The sequence below is a fragment of the Crocodylus siamensis genome, chromosome 3 (genome assembly GCF_052110815.1).
Source record: "Crocodylus siamensis isolate JL-2025a chromosome 3, ASM5211081v1, whole genome shotgun sequence".
Classification (NCBI taxonomy): domain Eukaryota; kingdom Metazoa; phylum Chordata; order Crocodylia; family Crocodylidae; genus Crocodylus; species Crocodylus siamensis.
In genome coordinates, this window is record NC_143397.1 from 185053730 (window position 1) to 185075599 (window position 21870).

The following is a 21870-nucleotide window of genomic DNA, read 5'->3' on the forward strand; positions in this document are numbered from 1 at the left end:
ACTTTTCTGATTTGATTCAGCTTAATCGACTCAGAAAAGATTCAGCGATTTGGAGATTTGGCCACAGGGTATAACAGGAAATCAATGAAATATCTATAACTTTCTTGTTTTTTGGCTGATTCAGATAAAACTTGCAAGAGTGGTAGCCACTGCTGAGGGCATGACGTTTCAAAGTGATAGGTGCAGGGGTTTCTGGGAAACTGCACCTCAAACTGCTGACAAGCAAAACTCATGACATAGGTGACACTGTGTGTATGTTAAGATACAGGGGGGTGAAAACTGCAGGGGGAGTCTGGGTTCTGGGGCCCTGCACCTCTGGTCACAGGCAGGCAAAACTTGGACGTCTGACTCTGCAGGTACCTCTGCACTTTTACCTGCCCTGCTACATCCCCCTTCCCCACCCCAGCCCGTGCCTCACCCCATGATGCCTCCATTTCCATTTTCACTGACTGGCTTTCTTTCCTGCATTGTGTGCCAGGCCAGCCTGTGGCTTCTTTACTAACTCCTTCCATCCAGGACCAGGAGACACACCAACTGCAAGTACTTCCTCAGCCTGACAGAAGGTTTTTCAGGCTTAGCTTGGCAGGCTTTGTGGTCTGAGCAAGAGCTACCACCCTTGCAGGTTTCACCCGACTGTGGCTTAACACACACGAGTGACATGAATTTTGCTTGTCAGCAGCTTGAGGTGCAGTTTCCCAGAAACATCTGCACCTATCACCTTGAAACTTGGCAGACTTCATGCCCTCAGCAGTGGCTACCAGCCCTGCCAGTTTTATCTGAATCAGCAGAAAAAACAGTGCAGTTAGAGATATTTCATTGATTCTCCATTATACCCTATGGCTGAATCTCTAAATCACCAAATCTTTTCTGAATCAATTTGGAAGCTCCAAATCAATTTGGAAAGCCTAAAGCTTCTAGTGATTTTATTTGGATTTGTAGATTTGGCCTCCAAATTGTCCAAATCATCTCCAGATCTGAATCACAATCTGAAGCTTTGCACAGCTTAATTATTACCCTCTGAACCTGACAATCCAACTAATTTTCTTTCTACCTTACAGTCCATTTATCCAAACCATACTCCCTTAGCTTGCTTGTGAAAATGTTGTGAGCGACCATATCAAAAGCCTTGCTAAAGTCAAGGCATATCACATCTAGTGCACTTCAGGTGATTAAATTTCAATGATATATTGTAAATAACTTTACTTAGTGATTCTGCATGTGATAGGTTGACAGATTTTTTTTTTTGCAGTGGGGGGAAGGGGACAAATTTTTTATGAACTGAAGTTTGCTAAATCATTCTTTTTTTTGTTTTATCCTACAATTTACCTTACCAAAGAGGAAAAATGAAGTCATGTTGATTACAGCTATTGGTGGTCTTATTATTTTATTCATTTTTATTAAATATTTGGATGAGGGTACAAGTGCTGTCTTTTTTGTGGTCTTTGAGAAGGCAGTGTCTTGGTATCATTTGTATTAATATTTTTTATCCACAGTTTTTTGTTTCAGTTTGTTTTTTATTGCATGAAAACCATATTTCCAATAAAATATAGTGTTGTTTTTATTTGATTATGTAAGCTAGTATAGAGGGCATTTTTAGCTGACTCTTATTTTGCCAAGGGTCATGACATGTTTGTTGATTCACTTAGATGTCCAGTTAGATTGCTCCCATTTTCCTTTCATTTTGGGATGATAAGAATGTTTGGAGTGTTTAAGGTAGAACTACATTTGCAGTGAACTAAGTTTGTGGTGTACTCTTCTGCAAAGAAAGCCCCAAGAATAACCATTCTCAAGAGACTACTTTAAAACAAGCCTTGTATTTCTCTTTGTCTTGCCTGTAAAGGTGAGCCAGCTGCTAGCAACATGATCTTTTGTTGTCAGTTTAGAGTCTTGCTCCCAGTCTTCAAAGTCATCATCGCTTGACTACATCAGCGACCATGACAAGAGCAATGACTTGAATATATAGCTCTGTCTTTCTAGAATAATGAATCTTATAAGGCATTGGCTAAGGGAATTTGATCATAAAAAGATCTGAAAGAGTTCAGACTAATCAACAGAGATAATTAACTAATTAAATAGTCCTATATCTTTCATAACTTCTGCATCAGGATGAGTACTAGTAACAAGGACTAACTCAGATACAGGTGCAATAGAAATTGTTAGAAACTCTAAGGGGTACAGTCCATGGGATATATTCTGGTTTCAGTGAAGAGTTCTGTTAAAATGCATAGCAGAATATAGTTTTATATGAAAAGTAGTAATTGTATGTATAAATAGCAAATTGCAAAGCATGTAGAAAGACAAGCTACTTTCTTTGAAGACTTGTCCATATATTTCAGACAAATAAAGATATATGAGAGAACTCTTCATATGCAAGGAGGTGTGAAGAAATTGTCATTAAGAAGGTCATAACATTCTTTGAATTATAGTCCATGTAATACTGTAATATTCATAATGCTTCACTATAACATAATATTACAATGCACAAAGACTGTGTTAAAATCGAGCTTAATGTTAGCTAGCATGCAAATTAACTGCAAATTAATGAAAATTAGTAGTCATTAATTAAGAGTTTCTAAATATTTGACTTTCTTTTCACAGATGTTTTAGGAGGAGTAATTTAAAAAAAAATTTAACAAAGCTTCTTGTCTGGAAGTCACAAAGCTTTCAAATTGCCATTTTACAGGAAAATGAACATTGTATTAGTAAATAAACTCTAAATCAGAGATATAGTAGGTAACACTTCAAAGCAAGTAGGGCACTGGGGAATTGGTAGTCCTAACGAGCGATTGCAAGGAAACAGAAGGACAGAACAACTAAAGGAAAGCACTATGTGCTTGTTTACTAGAGATAACAGTACAGCAGAAAGCGGACTTTTAATAATTGCAAGGATTGTGACTGTGCCACAGGAACCAAGTAATGGGAGAACATTCATAATATCTCTTCAGATTTAGGATATAAAAATCTCCAGTATCTGTTCAGAAACATCAGAGGCTGTCTATTCATCAGAGTTGGAATCTACAAACCACCCACCGGTATGATGCTTAATCCCCGTGAAATCAATCAACTTAACACATTGGAAAACGAAAGTAGCAAAGTGTACTCCATCCTACCTTATCAAAGGCCATGTGTAGAGGAAATGAGAGGCTTGTGTGCACGACACTTGAAAGCAGGCTAAATGCTTTTGCACCGCTTTAATAGTGTTGGCATTTGCATGAGTCAGTGGTGTATTGTGCATTAATTCCAGCTGCTGTAGGAAATTCAGCTGTGTAATGTGCCTTAAATGACTTGGGGTACAGAAAACTAAAACTCCTTTGAAGAGTTTTAGTTTGCTACCCCTAAAGCCATGGAGTGAAACACTGGGCAAGAGAACTAGGAGGAAGCCCTGCAGGCAGCCTGGCAGCATCCCAGGAAAGCAGGCTGTGCCCAAGAAAAGCAGTGAGGCTAATCTTCCCCCCACCCCCCCGGAGCCTGCCTGCCTGAGCTGCACAGGGGCCCAGTGCTTCCCTCTGTAGCTGTGGTGCCCCCCAGAACCACCTATGCGGGTTGCCTGTGGCAGGTCCCATGGGGGGGACACCCCTGCTGCAGAGGGAAACACCAGTCCCAACCCCACACCCTATGGACTGCTCTGCCTGCTGGCACCCTGCCCTTCCTTCCCTGCCAAAGAGGCAGGTAAGTCAGTGGGGTGTGTGTATGACACAGGGTTTTAATCAGCCTTAAATTGAAGCAGTGTTTTTTAAAACTGCTTCAGTTTAGGGCCCCTGTTTTCTTTACACATGCCTAAAAGTTGAAAGAGTCTTTGCGAGTGAGCCATAGTTTCTCGCTTCAGAGCCATGTTGAGTTACTGGGACTGCACTTCATATATCCCCCACACTCTCCTGCCACACCTTGATGGTAAATATGTTCAGGAGGTTGGATGTTCTGGCTTGGCAGTCCATCTAGTCTCCTCACAGATCTTCTGCAGGGCTCCAATCTCTCCTTTACCCTGTCCCTTTCATGATGGTCATTGTGCTCCGTGGGTCTTGGGTGGAATTTGTCTGGGTCTTTCTCTCTCTGTCTTCTGCTCCCAGGAGTTGGTTCTATCTTGAGTCCTTCTACCTTCTCCCAGGCATGCTCTGCCCTATCCTCCATGCGTGTGCTTGGTTCCTCTCACCAGCAGTGCAGGTTAACCTTTTCCCTTGGGTTGGTTGTTTCAGTTTCCCTCTTGCTTTTCTCTCTCCTCCCTGTAGCTGGCTTGCTTTCTTTATCTCTCCTTATCTGCCTCCACTCAGCTGGGTTATGCTGGTCCTAGCTTATAGGGTTTTCTCTCCCCAGGATCCTAATTTGGGTTTCTATGGGGATGACCCTCCTCGTCAGTCTCCCACCATCCAGGTTTACTTATCTGTCTGGGAGGATGATCCTCACTCAGGGTTATCCTGTTCCTCACAGCTCCCAAGGGTCCAGTGTCTAGGGAAGTGTTTCTCTTCTCATGTCTTCCCTCCTGTGGGTCTTTCTCTTCTCCTGCAGGCTTTGGTGTCTTTCTTCTGGGAATGCTAAATGCCATGTTTCCCTCAGCATTCACCCTTTAAATGGCCCGTTGCTTCCCACAGGCCAATCAGACCTGGTTCTCCAGAGCAGTGTTTCTCAACCAGTGGGATGTGTCCCACTGGTGGGACTTGAAGGTTGTGCAGGTGGGACTTCAACTCATTGCCTCGACTGAAAAAAATCAGTTGTTTCCACTTCAACTAGATGAATCAATAGATATCTTGAACAGTGAAATTTTGTGGGGTTTTGCTTTTATTATGGTGGAACCAGGGTTTTTTGACAAAATGGTCAGTGGGACATAAGGTGCAAAAGGTTGAGAACTGCTGCTGTAGAGTACAGGTTCCTGCACTCCCAGAATTTCTAGCAGCTCTGTTTCCCTGAACACCCCTGGGCGAATTCCCCCGCCTGTAGGGCTGTTTCCATGGGAGCATGGCAGGGGCTGGGACAGTCTTCTTCTCTATCCCTTCCTTCTACATACCTATAGAAGTGGATATACAAGGGTTTCCAGTGTCTAAACAGAGCTATAAAAGTCTTAGCAGTAATATAATCTCCCTTCCACAGGGTATAACTGTTATGTTGGAATTGTATGAATTGTATGTTCCTATCTATAAATACATAGTGTTCTGCAGTGGAATACTGCTTATCAGGGTAATCCATAAAGATTTCTCCTTTCTTTCATTTCATTTTGAGCATCTGAAGTTTATTTAAACAACAGACTCTTGTTCAGTATTCATAGTGCCAGAAACCAAAGTCAGATGTTGTTTTTCTTATGTTAAGTAGTATCACATTTCTTAAAAAGTCATATCTTTTGGTAACCAATACAAATTTGTATGTTTTAGAAGTATGCTTCTTGTAAGATGTCAATTTCACTCCTATGGCAAACCAAGGTAAATGGACAGTTGTTTATTAACACAGGCTCTAAATCTACAACTAATACCTTTGTGATTTTCAATTGCTTCAGAGTGAAAACAGCTATGATGCAAATACAGCATTAATAATCCATCATGTTTGTAAATAGCTGTCCTTATGCTAATTAAAGGTATAAAATATTAAATAGCAGCATGCAAAAGTTAACCACCAAAATGCATAGATTTTCATATCATTGACATTTTAATGAAGACTTCTAGATCCTGCTGATTTATGTTAGACACGTGCAAACAAATCTTCTCTGAGTTATGATGATGGAGAATTTAGAGCTGCATTCCTCTTTAGAATAGCACTTTCAACATGTGATTAAGTCCTATCCAAGAATTTAAGCACTCTCCTGAGGCATCTGATTTAAACATGTGCTTAAGTCTCTTCTTGAATCAGAGCTGGAGTTACTGAGTTGATTTTAGTGAGCTAAAGAATGTAGGTAAGGTAGCAGAGGTGATAGACTGTGAACAAAGAGGACAGTAAGCATCTCTGTAGATTGCATGTTCCCATGAACAATTTTGTAGTCAGAAGTTTCATAGTTTCATGGTTTCATAGTTTCTAGGGCTGGAAGGGACCTGAGTAGATCATCTAGTCTGACCCCCTGCCATGGCAGGAAAGATTACTGGGGTCAAATGACCCCACAAGGTGTTCATCCAACCTCCTCTTAAAAAACCCCAGGGTAGGAGCCAGCACCACTTCCCTTGGAAGTTGGTTCCAGATCCTAGCCACCCTGACCGTGAAGTAGCACTTCCTGATATCTAACCTAAACCTGCCCGCTGCCAGCTTGTGACCATTATTCTTGGTCACTCCTGGCAGTGCACGGGGGAATAGTGACTCCCCCAATGCCTGCTGATCCCCCCTGACTAGTTTATAACAGGCCACTAGATCCACCCTCAGCCTTCTCTTTTGGAGGCTGGACAGGTTCAGGTCCCGAAGCCATTCCTCCTAGGGCCTGCCCTGTTGTCCCCTGATCATATGAGTGGCCCTCCTCTGGACCCTCTCCATGATGTCCACATCCCTCTTGAAGTGCGGCGCCCAGAACTGGACGCAGTACTCCAACTGCGGCCTGACCAGTGCTGCATAGAGGGGGTGGATCACCTCTTTGGACCTGCTTGAGAAGCATCTGTGGATGCATGACGAGGTGCGGTTGGCCTTCCTGACTGCCTCCCCACACTGACAGCCCATATTCATCTTGGAGTCAATGATGACTCCAAGATCCTTTTCTGCCTCCGTGCTGCCAAGAGGGGAGTTTCCCAACCAGTAGGTATAGTGCCGGTTGTCCCTCCCCAGGTGCATCACCTTGCACTTGTCTGTGTTGAATTCCATCCTATTCACATCTGCCCACCCTTGTAACCTGTCTAGGTCTGATTGTAGCCTGATGCTTACTTCTAGTGTGCCCACATCCCCCCACATCTTAGTGTCATCAGCAAATTTGAGCAGGGTGCTTTTTACCCCCTTATCCAAATCGCTGATGAAGATGTTGAACAGTGCGGGCCCGAGGACCAAACCCTGCGGAACCCCACTGCCCACGTCCTTCCAGGTTGAGAAGGACCCATCCACTACCACCCTCTGGGTGCAGCCCTCCAGCCAATTGGCGACCCAATTGACTGTGTGGGTGTCGACACCACAGTCCCCCAGTTTCTTAATGAGAACAGGATGAAAGGCAGTGTTGAAAGCCTTCCGGAAGTCCAGGAAGACTATGTCCACTGCTACCCCTGCATCTAATGATCTGGTAATCTGATCATAGAAGACCACCAGGTTGGTCTGACAGGACCTGCCACTGATGAACCCGTGTTGGTTGCCCCTAAGCATGCAGTCCCCTGCTGGCCCCTCATGGATGTGTGCCAGCACAATTTTCTCAAACAGCTTGCCTAGGATCGAGGTAAGACTAACTGGCCTATAGTTTCCTGGGTCCTCCTTCTTCCCTTTTTTGAAGATGGGAACAACGTTGGCCCTCTTCCAGTCCTCCAGCACCACACCAGAGCACCACGAGTGCTGGTAAAGCCGTGCCAGGGGTCCTGCAATGACCTCAGCCAATTCCTTAAGAACTCTAGGGTGGAGATCATCTAGGCCAGCTGACTTGAATACATCCAGTCCCTCCAGAAGCTCCCTAACTACTTCCTCGCTAACCTTTCACCGAGGTGTGCCTCCCCTGGGGCCCGAGGGGGGCCCAGCAGGGAGGTGGCTGTTCTGGTCCCTACTTAGGAAGACAGAGGCAAAGAAATTATTAAACATGTTAGCTTTGTCATCTGGTGTGACGATCAAATTTCCCAATGCGTCCTGCAAGGACCCCACGTTACCTGGGACCTTCTTTTTGCCTCCTATGTATTTAAAAAAGGACTTCTTATTGTCCTTAATCTGAGAAGCTAATCCTAATTCCATCTCTGCCTTGACCTTCCTGACTGCCCCCCTACATCCTCGAGCGACTGCAGAATAGTCATCCCTGGTGATGACCCCTTCTCTTCTACAAAAGTCTTAGGTGGGTTTTTTTTTGTATCAACCCCAGGAACCAAAGGTTGATAGCACATTTAGAATGATGTAGGGAAATATAAAAACAGAAATGACTACACTTTGAAAATGGAGTCCATTTAGAATATCTAAAACTGACCAGTCAGTTAATGCTATTCCTTCTTGCTAACAAAACTGCACAGCAATGTGGTTTCTAAATATTGTGACTGAAAATGGAAACACCTAGCTTCAGGGCAGTAAGCAAAGGAAAAAAACCTCTTTTGAGCATGGGTAACCTGCTTTATATTTCATTAGAAGTTGGCTGCAACTGTGGACAGCATAATATTTACTAATATGCTGACCTGGGCCTAATTCTTCACAGCTGTGAGACTCTTGTAGTCATTTACAAAAATAATTTACTGTATAGAAAGTGTTGCTAAATCAGAATAGCATTTTACACCTAGTTTTTCATAAGTATAACAGAGTGCATGGCATACAAATTGGAGCAGAATTTAGTCCTGAGGCTGAATGGTATAATTTGGCTCAGTTTGGGATACAAAAGGTAGAAGGCTGGCAAAGATGGTGTTGAGGCTGAGGAAGATACAAGAAGTACAGCAGACAAATGACTAGGGGAGAATATAAGAGTATTGCTTGAGCATGCAGGGATGAAATCAAGAAGGTCAAAGTGCAACTGGAGTTACAGCTAGCAAAGTATATGAAGGGTAATAAGATGGGTTTCTACAAGTATGGCAACAACAAGAGGAAAATCAGGGAAAGTGTGAGTCCCTTACTGAATGGGGGAGGCAACCTTGTGACAGGTGATGAGGAAAAGGGTGAAGTACTCAATGCATTTTTCACCTCAGTCTTCACAGGCAAGGTCATCTCCCAGACTACTATACCTGGCAGCAGTTTCGGGAGAAGGTGAGCAGCCAAAACTAATGAAACATGAAAGTGATTAAACAAGTTAGGGACTATTTAGAAAAGCTGGGTGTGTACAAGTCCACAAGGTCAGACATAATGCACTGAAGGGTACTGAGGGAGTTGGCTAATGTTATTGAAGAGTCACTAACCATTACCTTTGAAAAGTGGTGATTGTAAAAGATCCTGGATGATTAGAAAAGGGCAAATTCTTCCCATCTATAAGAAAGGGAAGAAGGAGGATCTGGAGAACTACAGATCAGTCAACCTCGCCTCAGTCCCCAGAAAAATCATGGAACAAATCCTCAAAGAATCCATTTCTAAGCATTTGGAGTAGAAGGTAATTAGGGACAGTCAGCATGGATTCACCAAGGGCAAGTCATGCCTGAACAACCTGATTGCCTTCTTTGTTGAGGTGACTAGTTCTGTGGATGAAGGGAGACCAGTGAATGTGATGTACCTTAACCTTAGCAAGGCTTTTGAAACAGGCTCCCACAACATTCTTGCAAGCAAGCTAAGGAACTATAGGTTGGATGAAAGGACTTTGTGGTGCATAGAAAAATGGCTGGATTGTCAGGATCAACATGTAATGGCTCAGTTTCTAGTTAGCAGCTGGTATTAAGTGGAGAGCCCCAGGGGTCAGTCCTGGAGCCAATTTTCTTCAATATCTTCATCAACAACCTGGAAGATGGCATAGAGTGCACCCTCTACAAGTCTGCAGATGACACGAAGCTGTGGGGAGTAGTAGATATGCTGGAGGGTAAGTCTAGGATTCAGAGAGATCTAGACAAATTGGAGGACTGGACTGAAATAAATCTCATGAGGTTCAATAAGAAAAAAGTAAAAAGTCCTGAACTTACAATGGAACAATCCAGTGCACAGTATGGCAGTCCACCTTTGGTGCCTGCCACTTTAAGGGCTGGAACAGGCAGCTGGCAGGTGCCTGATTAAGGCAGCCATTTTCAAACAAAGGCAAACCTGGTAGAGACAGCAGTGTTCTCCTTATAGCCAAGGGAGCAACACCACCTGGCTGAGCTGCTGCTTGGAAAACCTTGGAGGTAAGGGCAGGAGCTATGGGGCCGCTACCCAGATGAGAGTCGCAGGAGTGGCCCAAAAGGTTGCAAGTCACCAGCCAAGGGGTGATTCAGATAAACCTGATGGCTCACAGGGTCACTAAAGGGAGCAGGGCAGAGTGAAAGGGGCAAAGTATTGTTTAGTGAGCAAGAGGCCTGGTGAGAGAAGGCAAAGTGCAAGAGGTCCCAGTGAGAGAGGGGCAGTATGAGTGCATGTGTGCAAGAGGCCTGACAGAGGACTAAGTTTGGTTTGGCTTTAAGCCAGAATTTAATAAACTTCTAGATGCCATCTGCAAAGCATGGGCCACCATGTAGGGGAGGTACAGAGCCATGTATAGCGCTCCCTGGTATCAGAGCATATAATGGGCAGCTTCCAACCTTTACCACCAGTTTATTATGCCAACAAAGTCATGACAAGTGAGACTGGGCAGACTGCCCCATATAGACAGGTGGGCAGAGTGAGGTTGAGACCTGGTCCTGTGTGTGCCCCCTGTCACACAGGTACAGGATGGGGACTGACTGACTAAGCAAAAAGTCTGCAGAAAAAGACCTGGAGGTTACAGTGGACAACAAGCTGGATATGAGTCAACAGTGTGCCCTTGTTGCAAAATAAGCTAACAGTATACTGGGCTACATTAGTAGGAGCATTACCAGCAGATCAAGGGAAGTAATTATTCCCCTCTATTGAAACTGATAAGGCTACATCTGGAGTATTGCATCCTGTTTTGGGCCGCCCACTACAGAAAGGATGTGGACAAATTGGAGAGTCCAGTGGAGGGCAATGAAAATGGTTAGGGGACTGGGGCTCATGCCTTCTGAGGAGAAGCTGAGGAAATGGGTTTATTTAGTCTGGAGAAGAGAAGACTGAGGGGGATTTAATTTCAGACTTCAACTATCTGAAGGAGGTTACAAGGGGGTGGAGCTAGACTTTTCAGTGGTGGTAGATGGCAGAACAAGGAGCAATGGTCTCAAGTTGCAGCAAGGGAAGTTTAGGTTAGATATTAGGAAAGGCTTTTTCACTAGGAGGGTAGTAGCACTGGACCAGATTACCTAGAAAGGAGGTGGACTTTTCATCCTTGAGGTTGTTAAGACCTGGATAGACAAAGCATAGGCTGGGATGACATAGCTGGGGATGGTTCTGCTTTGAGTAGGTGGGACCCTGTCATCCTGGGGTCACTTCCAACCCTAATTTTCTATGTTTTTGTGATTTTTATGATAACATCTTGGGACCTGCATAGAAGAAATACCACTATAACTTACTTTAAACTATTCATAATTCCAAGAAGCAGAGTCATAATGGGGCAGCTTTGTGCCCAGGGGAGCTATGATGCATAGGACAATGCCAGCTGCCATAGTGTTGATGTGGTATGGGTAGTTGCTACTGTGGAGGTGACTATTTTTGTGCCCTTGGTCCCCCAAATGCAACACCTGAGGCTCTTGCCATAGGCCACGTGCAGACATTTTGTTTTCTCTTGAGAGAGTTGCTGCCTTCCTGGGAGACATCATGAATGTTTAGGTGCTCAGGATTTTTCTCCCAGATTAAAAATGGCTTTCTGGAATAAAAATAACCTGGAAGCAACCAGGGTTAAGTTGATCCCAGGAGAATTTCTTCTGGGAAAGTGTATGTCTGTACAGATTCTTTTCTGAGAGAAGCCCCTGTAAAGTCCTTCAGCATCCCAGGATGGTTTGCTCCTGTCTTCCCCTCTCTCCCCCACAGGGAGACATTGTGCCACTCACTGGACTCTACTGCTCCAGCCAAGCAGGGAAAAGAACCCCCACCCCATTCACAATGCCCATTTTATGCTGCAGGGATACACAGACAGATCCTGGGTAGTCAGGGCCAGCCAATCAGGCATGCCCTGTGCACCTTTGCTATTCTGTCTCCATGCAGACTGGGCACATCTACACATGCATTTCCTCCAGCCTAGATTTACTGTGCAATAAACTACTGCACAGTAAGAGTTTTTGATTAGGTGTCTAAATATGTGGTGATTAGGGAGATTTGCCCCAGCTCCCTGCAGCCACCAATGGGCACTCCAGACTCCTCTTGGGTGCTAGCCCAGATTCTGGCAGGGAGCACTGGGCAAGGAGACAATTATCTACTGGCCTAGGGGTTGCCTACTGCTGGGGTGGGGACAATGTCCCCCTGCCCTGGCAGCTGGGAGGTCCTGGCCCTGGCTTCCCAATCAGGGGCATGGTGCTTGGAAAGAGCTGCAGGGGAGGGGCAGGTCTCAGCCCATTCCCCAATCCTGTGGTGGGGCAGCTAGCAGCTCTGGCAGATTGGGGTGGGGTGCTGGGAACTGCCCCACCCCTGCAGCTCTTTCTAAACCCTGTGGCTCAATCATCCAATTAGGGCCTGGCGCTGGGACCTGCCCCTGACTGAGTCAGGTCTCAGCCAGTGCTGAGCTGCATGGGGAAGTACCCAGCCATCTCCAGGCTGCTTGTGTTTCCCCATGCAGCCAGCTGGAGGCTGGGTGTGGGACTGTCCCCATGCAGAGAGCTCCCTGCTTTGTGATGGCAATTGCGATTGCAGAGTGGGTGCTGGGGAGCTTGTTCCCTCTCCAGCTCCACGTTTTTGGAGCTGGGTGAGGAAAAAGCTCCCAGGCTGTGGGGAGCAAGCTATCCAGCCTGTTGACCCCCTCAGCTCTACACTGGTAGATCTGGGCAAGGAACAAGCTCTCCAGCTTGTTTCCCCTCCAAGCTTCACACTTGCAGAGCTGGGTGGGGAACAAGTTCCCCAGTCTGTCCCCCCACAAGCTCTGCATTGGTGAACCTGGGTGGGGAACAAGCTTCCCAGCCCCAACCTTCAGGGAGTTCCCAGTGTTGGCTCCACAGCTGCAGAGCTCCTGCTGGGAGACCCTTATCTCCCAGCCCCTGCTCTGTGATTGTAACCTGGGAGCAGGGGGCTTGGAGCTCACTGCTGCTGGGGCAGGGCAACATAGTCCCCACCTGGGCTCCTGTGGCAGAGCCTGCCTCGGCAGTAGGCAGCTCTCAGGTGCAGGGAATTATCTCTCACACCCTCATGGATGGCTGACCAAGAGCAGATTTGGCTCCAAGCCAGGCATCTAGGTGAGTACAATGTACAATTAATGCAAAGTAAATTTGCTACTTGCATTTGCAGGTAACACATTTACTTGGGATAACGAGATTTACTGTGAGGTAAGCATGTGCATGTGTAGACCCATGTGCTTCCTTCACCATAAACTATACTAATTTGCTGCTAAGCATCTCCTGTAGATGGGCCCACTGAGGGCAGAGCATGCTGAGATGTGTGCACATGGGTCCCATGGCTGTGCAGCATGATCACTGCAAACTCAGCATTCAAATATCCATTCAGGATTCTCTGCGTAAGTTTTCTTATCAGGGAGTAAACCCAGGGCAATTCTTCCAGATTATTTCAACATATGAACACATCCTTAGTCATCCCCATTCAGTTACACTACTACCAAAGAAATTAAACTTGGAGAACTTTGTTTTTACTTCTTTTCCAGGGCTGGGAGAGGGATAGTATAGAGCTACTAAAGCAACCTCATAACATTTTGGTTCCATTTTATCATGAAATAACTGGATATGCCAACATAATGACTATTTTTTCCCACTGGAGCCAGATCTCAATGGGAAATCTGTTCCCCAATGTGTTAATTTAGCTCCAGCTCCTGCTTCTCAGGATGTTTTTTGGTAAAGCTACTTTGTTCTGAAATAATTCTGTTTCCTTATGGACACAGAAAATGAAAGCATATATTTTAGCTGTGAATTGATTTTTTTTCCCCTCCATGTATCTTAGACCATTTACTCTTCTAATTCAGCAGTAGCAAAACCTGCTTTAGAAGTGACCTGCAAAAGAAAATAATTTGGATATATGGCCTCTTTTATTTTTCTAGAATGTATAAAAATGTGTAGGAAATGTATGGGGAGAGGCAGAAGCAGTTTGCTAGTTTGTTTGTTTAACATTAATTGCATTTACTTGAATAAAAAAAATATAGGTCTCTTGTGCTTTTACCAGGCAACCATTAGGAAAATAAAGAACAGCTGTGGAAAATTTGCACTTCTTGTGGGTCAGTAATACCTAGGGGCTTTGTATAGATGGAATTAATTAGAGTAGAACTGGTCATAAAATATTTTTTTCTTGCAAAAAATATGAATTTTTCAGTGAAAAGATGATTCCAAAGCAAAATTTTGATTCAGGAATGCTACCTCAGAGCCATATTGGATTTATAATTAGGTGCCTTATGCTGTATATTGCAGTGTACTATTTCAAGAAGCACATTGTATCTGGGAAGCCCATTCCAATGAGGAGGACAGGAATCAGAGGAGACAAGTGAAGTCTTCTGAAGCAGCATTTCAGATTCAAATTCAAATTCAAAAGCAGTTTTCCTGGAGAGTTTGTTTTTTGAAAACTAAAAACAATTCTGGGCTTTCAGTAGTCTGATTGTTCAATTAAAGTGACAATTTTCTATGGCCTACAGAAATTTCTCATGAAAAGTTTTATGAATTGAAAATCCAGTTTTCCATTAGCAGTGCCCCGTCCCCACTGCCTAGATGCCATAGAAATGTGATCAGTAACAGAATGTAATTTAAAAACATATATTAACAATAATTTTTATGAATTAGTACTATAAACCACTGCTTAACCCAATAGCAGAAGAGAAAATTGTGAGTTTTCTGAAGATAAGTTGCCTAATTAGCTCCACAGTAAATGTCTCAGCATCTATGCACGCCACCCTATTAGCCTACAGTAAATTAATAGACTCTGCCACAGGCTGGTATTGGTAAATACAAGCACTAGCCTGAGGTGGAGTGTTTTAGTGCATAGCAATTCACGTGTAGACACTTACAGGGCGGGCTGAGTCATGAGGATGCTTCAGTGTGGGGCTGCCTGCTAGCTAGCCCCACACTGGAGCACTCTAATGCCCCAGCCAGCCCCTGCACAGAACAATGAGCTGGATCGGAGCAGTCCTGGGCTGGGAGGCTGACCCCCCAGGCCGTCTGCCAGCTGGGGCTGCTCCAACTTGGCTCAACATACTGTGGTCCCAGGCACACATTCAAACAAAGTTTGTTGCTTTGAATTTATGGCATGTGTAGAGGCACCCAGTTTGGCATTAATTTCTGCTTGTGGTGAAGCAGAATCATCCTAGACATATCCCTACCCAAATTAAAAAAAAGGATAAGAAGGACCGAAGGGTCTGGGCCCAACAGCCTAGTGATTTAGATCTCTTGTCTACAGACAGATGATCTAAGTTCTAGGCCCCTCTCTCCACACACAGAGGGATTTGAAGTTGCATCTCCTGTTGCACAGAAAACTGCCCAGGCTACAAGCTGGGTATTGGCCAGATCCCTTTCTAGCCCTCCCCTTGAAAACATGAAAGGAAATAAAAAGAGCTACCAATACCTTATTTTATATACCATGCTTTCAGGCCATTTTATGATTTTTTTTGTGGCCAAACATCCTATTTTTGATTGCTTGAGGTTGGCAGTACTATATTCACATCAGTAGGTGAGTTCTGCATAAATACTGAATGAGAACTGCCTTATTTGACAGAAGGATGCTGTCCAGCCTAGTCAAAACAAACAACATTTTTTTTCTTGCGTGTATTATAGTAGCCTTTGAAGCGGTTCCCCATTATTCCAGGCACCTTACAAAACCAGAACAAAAATGGTGGTTTGTACCCCACAAAACTGTATTTCTCTCTCCTAAATTCAAATGTATTATGCAAACAATGTAAAGGCCTGCGACTCTTAGGTTGGTCTTTTCCCCATGTGGTAGTAAAGACTAAGCGTCTGAAGCACAGGACAAATTCTGTGTTGTTAGCAAGTGGAAAGGCATGACTTGCATAAGGACTCTTTGCAGAATTAATTCCCAAAGATCCACCCAGCCAACTAAGTTTTAGCATTTAACTGCACATGAACTTGAAAAATAGAATTCTATTCTTTTTAACTCAGTGTTCTGTGTAATTACTTTGAGTTTGTCTTCCCTGAATAATGCACTCAGTCACAGCTGCCTTCAAGATCCTACAGCCCTTTAAATTATTCTGACCTAAAATTCACCAAGCTTTTAAAGTCTCTCATAACAATACCTTTGTAGTTTACTTGAAATAGCAGTATTAGAAAATTATTTTAATTTAGAACTGCTTCTTTTTATGCAAAATGTTTGCTTCTGCCAGTAAGATATAAATGACTTTTTTATTTTAGTACAAAATATGTTATGCCTGAGAGGGTGAGAGAAAAGCTGGCATTTGGATATTAATTACAACAGTTTTACTTGTACAGCAATTCAGTGGTGCCTGCTTTTGAATAGAGACAGGGAGGATGAATTGCAAATGAGAAGAACACAAACTTTTTGATAATGTGGAGTGGTTTCATTCCACTTAGAAAATCTATCCTGAGTTAATACAGAAAAACCATTGGGTAATAGAACTAAGTTTTCAAATTATATTTCTAATATTTACATGCATACATGTTATGTATAATATTATAAAGACTTTCCTTTCCTTTATAAGGAGGATTCATGTTAGCAAATTGCCTGCATCCAAAATAAACATCTATTGTAGTAGCATCCTGAATGCATATGATATCTTCTGCTAATATGTTTTAATCTGGAGAATGGATGACATTAAAAAAGGGATAAAATTGGAAGTGAGGAAAAGCTTTTCCATGGAAGTAAAAAACTTAAATATTTCTCTATAAACAGTTTTTCTTCTATAATTTAAGCACTCTGACTTATTTGTTAGAGTAGTATCAGCTGTAGAAGAGTTGGTATTTAATTGTTGACTTTTAGAAAAGGGGGTAATGAAAAAGACCTGGAATTCAGCTCTTAAGAGAAAGATTAAACCAAAAAATGGAAATGATATTGTGCAGCTTTTAGCAACATGAACATTAAATTACTACATTTCCAAAGATTACATACATTTTACTAGATGACCACAGTTCTTCTGGGAGAGGGCATGGAAGGGACATTGGCAGGACTGCACAATCTCCCTTTTGCGTTGAAGCAGGGAAATAGATAGACAGGGGATAGAGGAAGTAGGAAGAAGTTTTGTGTGTGTGTGTGTTAGGGGTGTGTGAAGTGGGCAGTATTCGATTCAGATTTGGCTCAGTTTGGGGGACACTGATTTGATGTGCTAATTTGGATCATGGTCATTCAGACAAATCTGAATCTGAAGCTTTGATTCTGATTTGGACAATCAGCATGTGGCAGGGCACCGTTGGTGCCTGCTGCTTTAAGAGTACAGTCAAGCAGCCAGCAGGTGCTTGATTGCAGCAGACATTTTCGACCTCTGGCCACCTATATAAATAGAGCAGAAGCACGACTGTTTGCATGTCGTTTTCATGAGGCTCCGGTCGCATGGCTACCTGGGGGGACCGGGCCAAGTAGGAGCTGGTGGGGGGACGGGAGCATGACCCTCCTCAGCTTCTCTCAGTTGCCCTGCAGCTGACTTGATCCCTCCCTCGTTGCATAGTTCATGGGAGTGAGAAGCTGGAATTCTCAAGATTTGGAGTGTTTGGGAGATCCTGTTGAGCCTAATTGGTGGGGCAGGATATATATATAATGTAAGAAATATAAAAAGGCCCTGAGTCTACAATCACATCTACAGAGGCAAGCCCTTCCAATGGAACAAAGTCTAACATTGCTCTTATTGAGACTGAAATTAGGAAGAATTTGCTATTGAGGATCAAGTTAGTGCACCAGGGTATGGAATGGATACAGTCTTACAAAGGAACAGAAATAATTAGAGTTAGACAGAAAAAGTTATTGGCATTTGGGGAAAGCAGGAGGGAAGGGGAATAATGAAAAACCACATGCTTTTGCCTGATCATTGATTTTTATTTTTTATTTTTTATTTTTTTTTCTATTCACAAATGCTGCCTTGATGTCTTGTGGCCTGACTTACCTCTATTAGATAAACTCTCCGGCCATTTATGTTCAAGAATGTTGTTTCAAGGTATTGAGCACAAGTAATTCTGCCCTCCAAATAACTAATTTCATGGGCTAAATTAGAAAAACAAGAAATAAGAGAAAACAAAGAATAGCATCCAAAATAATAATGGTCGCTCTAATGCCAATTCAAATACCTACCGTCACACAATTTCAGTGGTTCAACCCTAATGAGAGGGTACTGGTAGCATCTTCATGTTGTGAATATGCAGTTTGCTAAGACAAAGACAGTACACTGCAAATCTTCAGCTTCATGGCCATTGTAATAGGGGGTCAGGAGCTCCTGTTTCTCGGAGAGAGACTGCAGAAGAAAGAGCCTCGAGCAGTTGAATAGGGTGAGCTGCAGGATGGAAGGCAGCAAGGGAGCAACTACAGCTTAGGCACAGCAAGCTGTCTGTTAAGGTGAAGAGACAGACCTACAGCTGGCCAGGAGAACATCTGACCAGAAGGGGTGGAGCCCAGGGGATATACGCCTAGGTGCCCAATTCAGGGGGTTGCAGTGAACCCTGAACTCTGCTGGAAGAGGAGATCCTGTCAACTTTGGCTGATGTGAAGTTTGAGTTGCAAGGCATGGCAGGAACTCCTAAGGCTGAGAGAGCCAGAGTGTGGGGAGGTGGTTTGGCAGTGGTATGGTGACCCAGAGTGGGAGACATTGAGTTTAAAGCAGTTGCAGACTGGATGTGGCTTAGGGGTAAAAAAGGTGGCCACATGGGTGCTTGATGGACATGCTAAGTTTTGAGCTCTACTGGGGCAGGGTTGCAAGGCATAGGCAACCTGAAGCTGAGTAGGCTAGAGCCTGAGCCCAGAGGAGGCAACGGGGATGACCTGAAGATCAAACAGAGCCCGAGCAAAGAAGGGGCAAAAGGGGTAGCCAGGGGCTGATGAGAAGCTGAAACTGAAAGGCCAGGTCAGGGTCAGTGGTTCTAGGCTACTAGTCAACAGTCAGAGTAATCTGTAGGCTAAGGCTAAAAAGGGTGAAGCCTATACAGGGAGGTGAGTGATGACCAAATAACATCTCTGAGGCATGGGGGTGGCAGAAAATCATGATTAAGAGTCCCAAGGCTTGAATAAAGGCCAGTGATCTGGTGATCACTGGCTTACAGTGCCAGCGGGGCATTGGTGGATCTGCCAGGGTAGAGAGATGCATGCAAAGAACAAAATCATGTGGAATTCAAGAGTCAAGGACCCAAATGGGTCAGTTAAGTTGGTAGAGGACACTGAGAGCACTCCAGGACTCAGGGCCAGCCTCCCAACCAATAGCAAAGGAACATCAAGGCATGACAGGTAAGATAAAGGGCAAGGAGGAAGGTTATATAGAGGACTGGGAGTGTGGGCAGGATTAGGATGGCCCTATAGGGTGCCACAGCCACTCCAGAGTCTCTCCTGTTAATCATATTACTTTTGTCTTTTTGATGGAAGATTCTCAGAATACCTAAATCATGTCTTACATCTTTCTTTTATTTAGTTCATTTAGTGTCACCAGGTTTTAATAAGAGCTGAACTTCTGTTTCAAATGAGTTCACACAATTTTTCAACATAAAGTCATTCGCCTTTTAGATGACTGAACTAGTCCTCAAAGAAGGTATTGAGTCTTCTCAAAAATCTTGAGAGAAATAGTACTTGTATTTCAGCAAAAAAATTGCTGAGGTATTGCCAGGTTAAATCTTCCTATAGAACATTCTGTAGTGATCCGGCTTCTGAAACACCTACTGGTGTTGTCCCCTTCCTTGGAAATATTCACAAGGAGATTGGACAGACACCTGGCTGGTGTCACCTGACCCCAGTGCTCTTCCTGCCTAGGGTAGGGGGTCGGACTCGATGATCTAATAGGTCTCTTCTGATAATAACTATGAAACTATGATACTATACACACTTATCACAAGGTCACTTCATTCTGCATTGTACGTAAAAGATTTCATTTTTCTTGTAGTGATGACTTGAGAATTTATTACATAGGGTTTTGCATTGAGGTAAAATATATTTGCAAATAAATACAACTAAAGGGTGCATGCTGTATTGAGTATTTAAGGATAAACAAAAGTTTTTACCTTTATCTGGAAACATGGAGGTTGCACTATCTAAAGCACTTCCTGATTACATGTGGGTTTGTTAAAGGTAAATGAATGCAGATATCAAAATACTTTTAAAAACAATTACTTTAAAAACAAATGGGATGAGAATTTTTTGGTTAAAAACAGAGAGAGGTTTTCCTATAAAGACAGGAAGAGTAAAGAAAGAGAGATAAATTGCTAGCTTAGTTTTTATCCCATTGATAATGCAATAGCTATATATCACTTCAGTTTGAAAACCCAGAGGGTAGATTCTTTTCCTCTCCACTAAGAGGGGAGAGGTTGCTTACTCACTGGGAAAACAGGCCTGTTAAATGTTAGGGCCCCATAATTCATGATTACAATACAAAATAAAATCACAATAGCTAATATTCTAATGTATCTTTATAACATCACAACAGTAAAATTATATCGATTACAGCAAAATAGAAGTTACAATTCTTTGTTAAAGAGTCTGGAGGTGTGAAATACAGATTTCAGGTCAAAAGAGGACATATTTTTCTTAAAAGTTTGTGTCTACTATTTTGGGCAAAAGCTATTTTCCTATCATATTTTTTTAAATTGTGCCTGACGGTGTTTCTTAATAAGTAATCCAAAACAGTTAATCTGATATTATCTAAAGATCATATATAAAAGTTATTAAAATCTAAAAAGTATACTATATTGCAATGTTATAAATACCCATTTTACAACAATATTACATTTTATCACTAGAGTGGGCTAGACTTTCCATGGTGACCTACAATTCTGTTTTGCTTTCATCATCAACTCCTGTATTTACTAGAAGTAATGAAAAGCATCAACTCCCCTGCAATGAATGATGGCTATCTCCGGTGGCTGGGGGAGCAGGGCAGCAGCGGGAGCACAGTGGTGGTAAGTGAGGAACTCCTGAAGACGTTGCTGGCACTGTTGGCAGTGGAGGAGGAGGGTGGCAAGTGGTGACCAGGGGTCAGCAATCACCCGCAGACACCGCCGGCAGTATTGGCCACCACAGACACGGCTGGCGGTGTTGGCAGTGTGGGATGTGTGGCCAGGGGCAACTGCCTGCAGATGCTGCCTTTTCATAGGCAGTGCACCACCATGCTCAGGAGGTGCATGTGCACCTGCCTGCACCCCCTGCATATCACCAATGTCCCCTGCAAAGCAGCACAAAACTTCAGCTTTGAACACTGACAAGATGCAACCAAACGTCCAAGGGAGAGTAGATTTTACTTTAGTGTATGTTACACCAAAGACATCGAAGACTTTTGCAGTAAAGGATGGCAGCTCTTCCCAGTTTATATTAAAAAGAAAAAAACAGTAATATCAAAACTTTGCAGCTATCATAGAAGTAGGGTCAGAAGGGACCTTGTAGATCTTCGAGTCTGACCCCCCCACCTGGGCGGGATTAAAACTGGACTCAAATGAGTCCAGCCAGGTAGGCGTCAAGCCTCTTCTTAAAGACCCCCAGGGTAGGAGCCAGCACCACTTCCCTTGGAAGTTGGTTCCAGCTCCTAGACGCTCTAACTGTGAAGTAGTTCTTGTGGATGTCTAATCTAAACCTACTCTTCAATAATTTGTGTCCACTATTCCTTGTTATGCCAGGGGGTGCTAGGGGAAACAGTGTCTCCCCCAAACCCTTCTGGTCCCCCCTAGGGAGTTTATAGACAGTCACCAGGTTCCCCCTCAGCCTTCTCTTGTGAAGGCTGAACAGGTTTAGATCCTGCAGTCTTTCATTGTAGGGTCTGCCCTGTTGTCTCCGGATCATGCGGGTGGCCCTCCTCTGGACCCTCTCAATGTTGTCCACATCTCTCCTGAAGTTGGGTGCACAGAACTGGACACAGTACTCCAGCTGTGGCCTAACCAGCATCGCATAGCGGGGAGGATCACCTCCTTGGCCCTGCCTGAGACGTACCTGCAGATGCACGACAAGGTCCGGTTAGCCCTGCCAACCGTGACCTTGCATTGTCGGCCCATGTTCATCTTGGAGTCAGTAATAACTCCAAGATCCCTT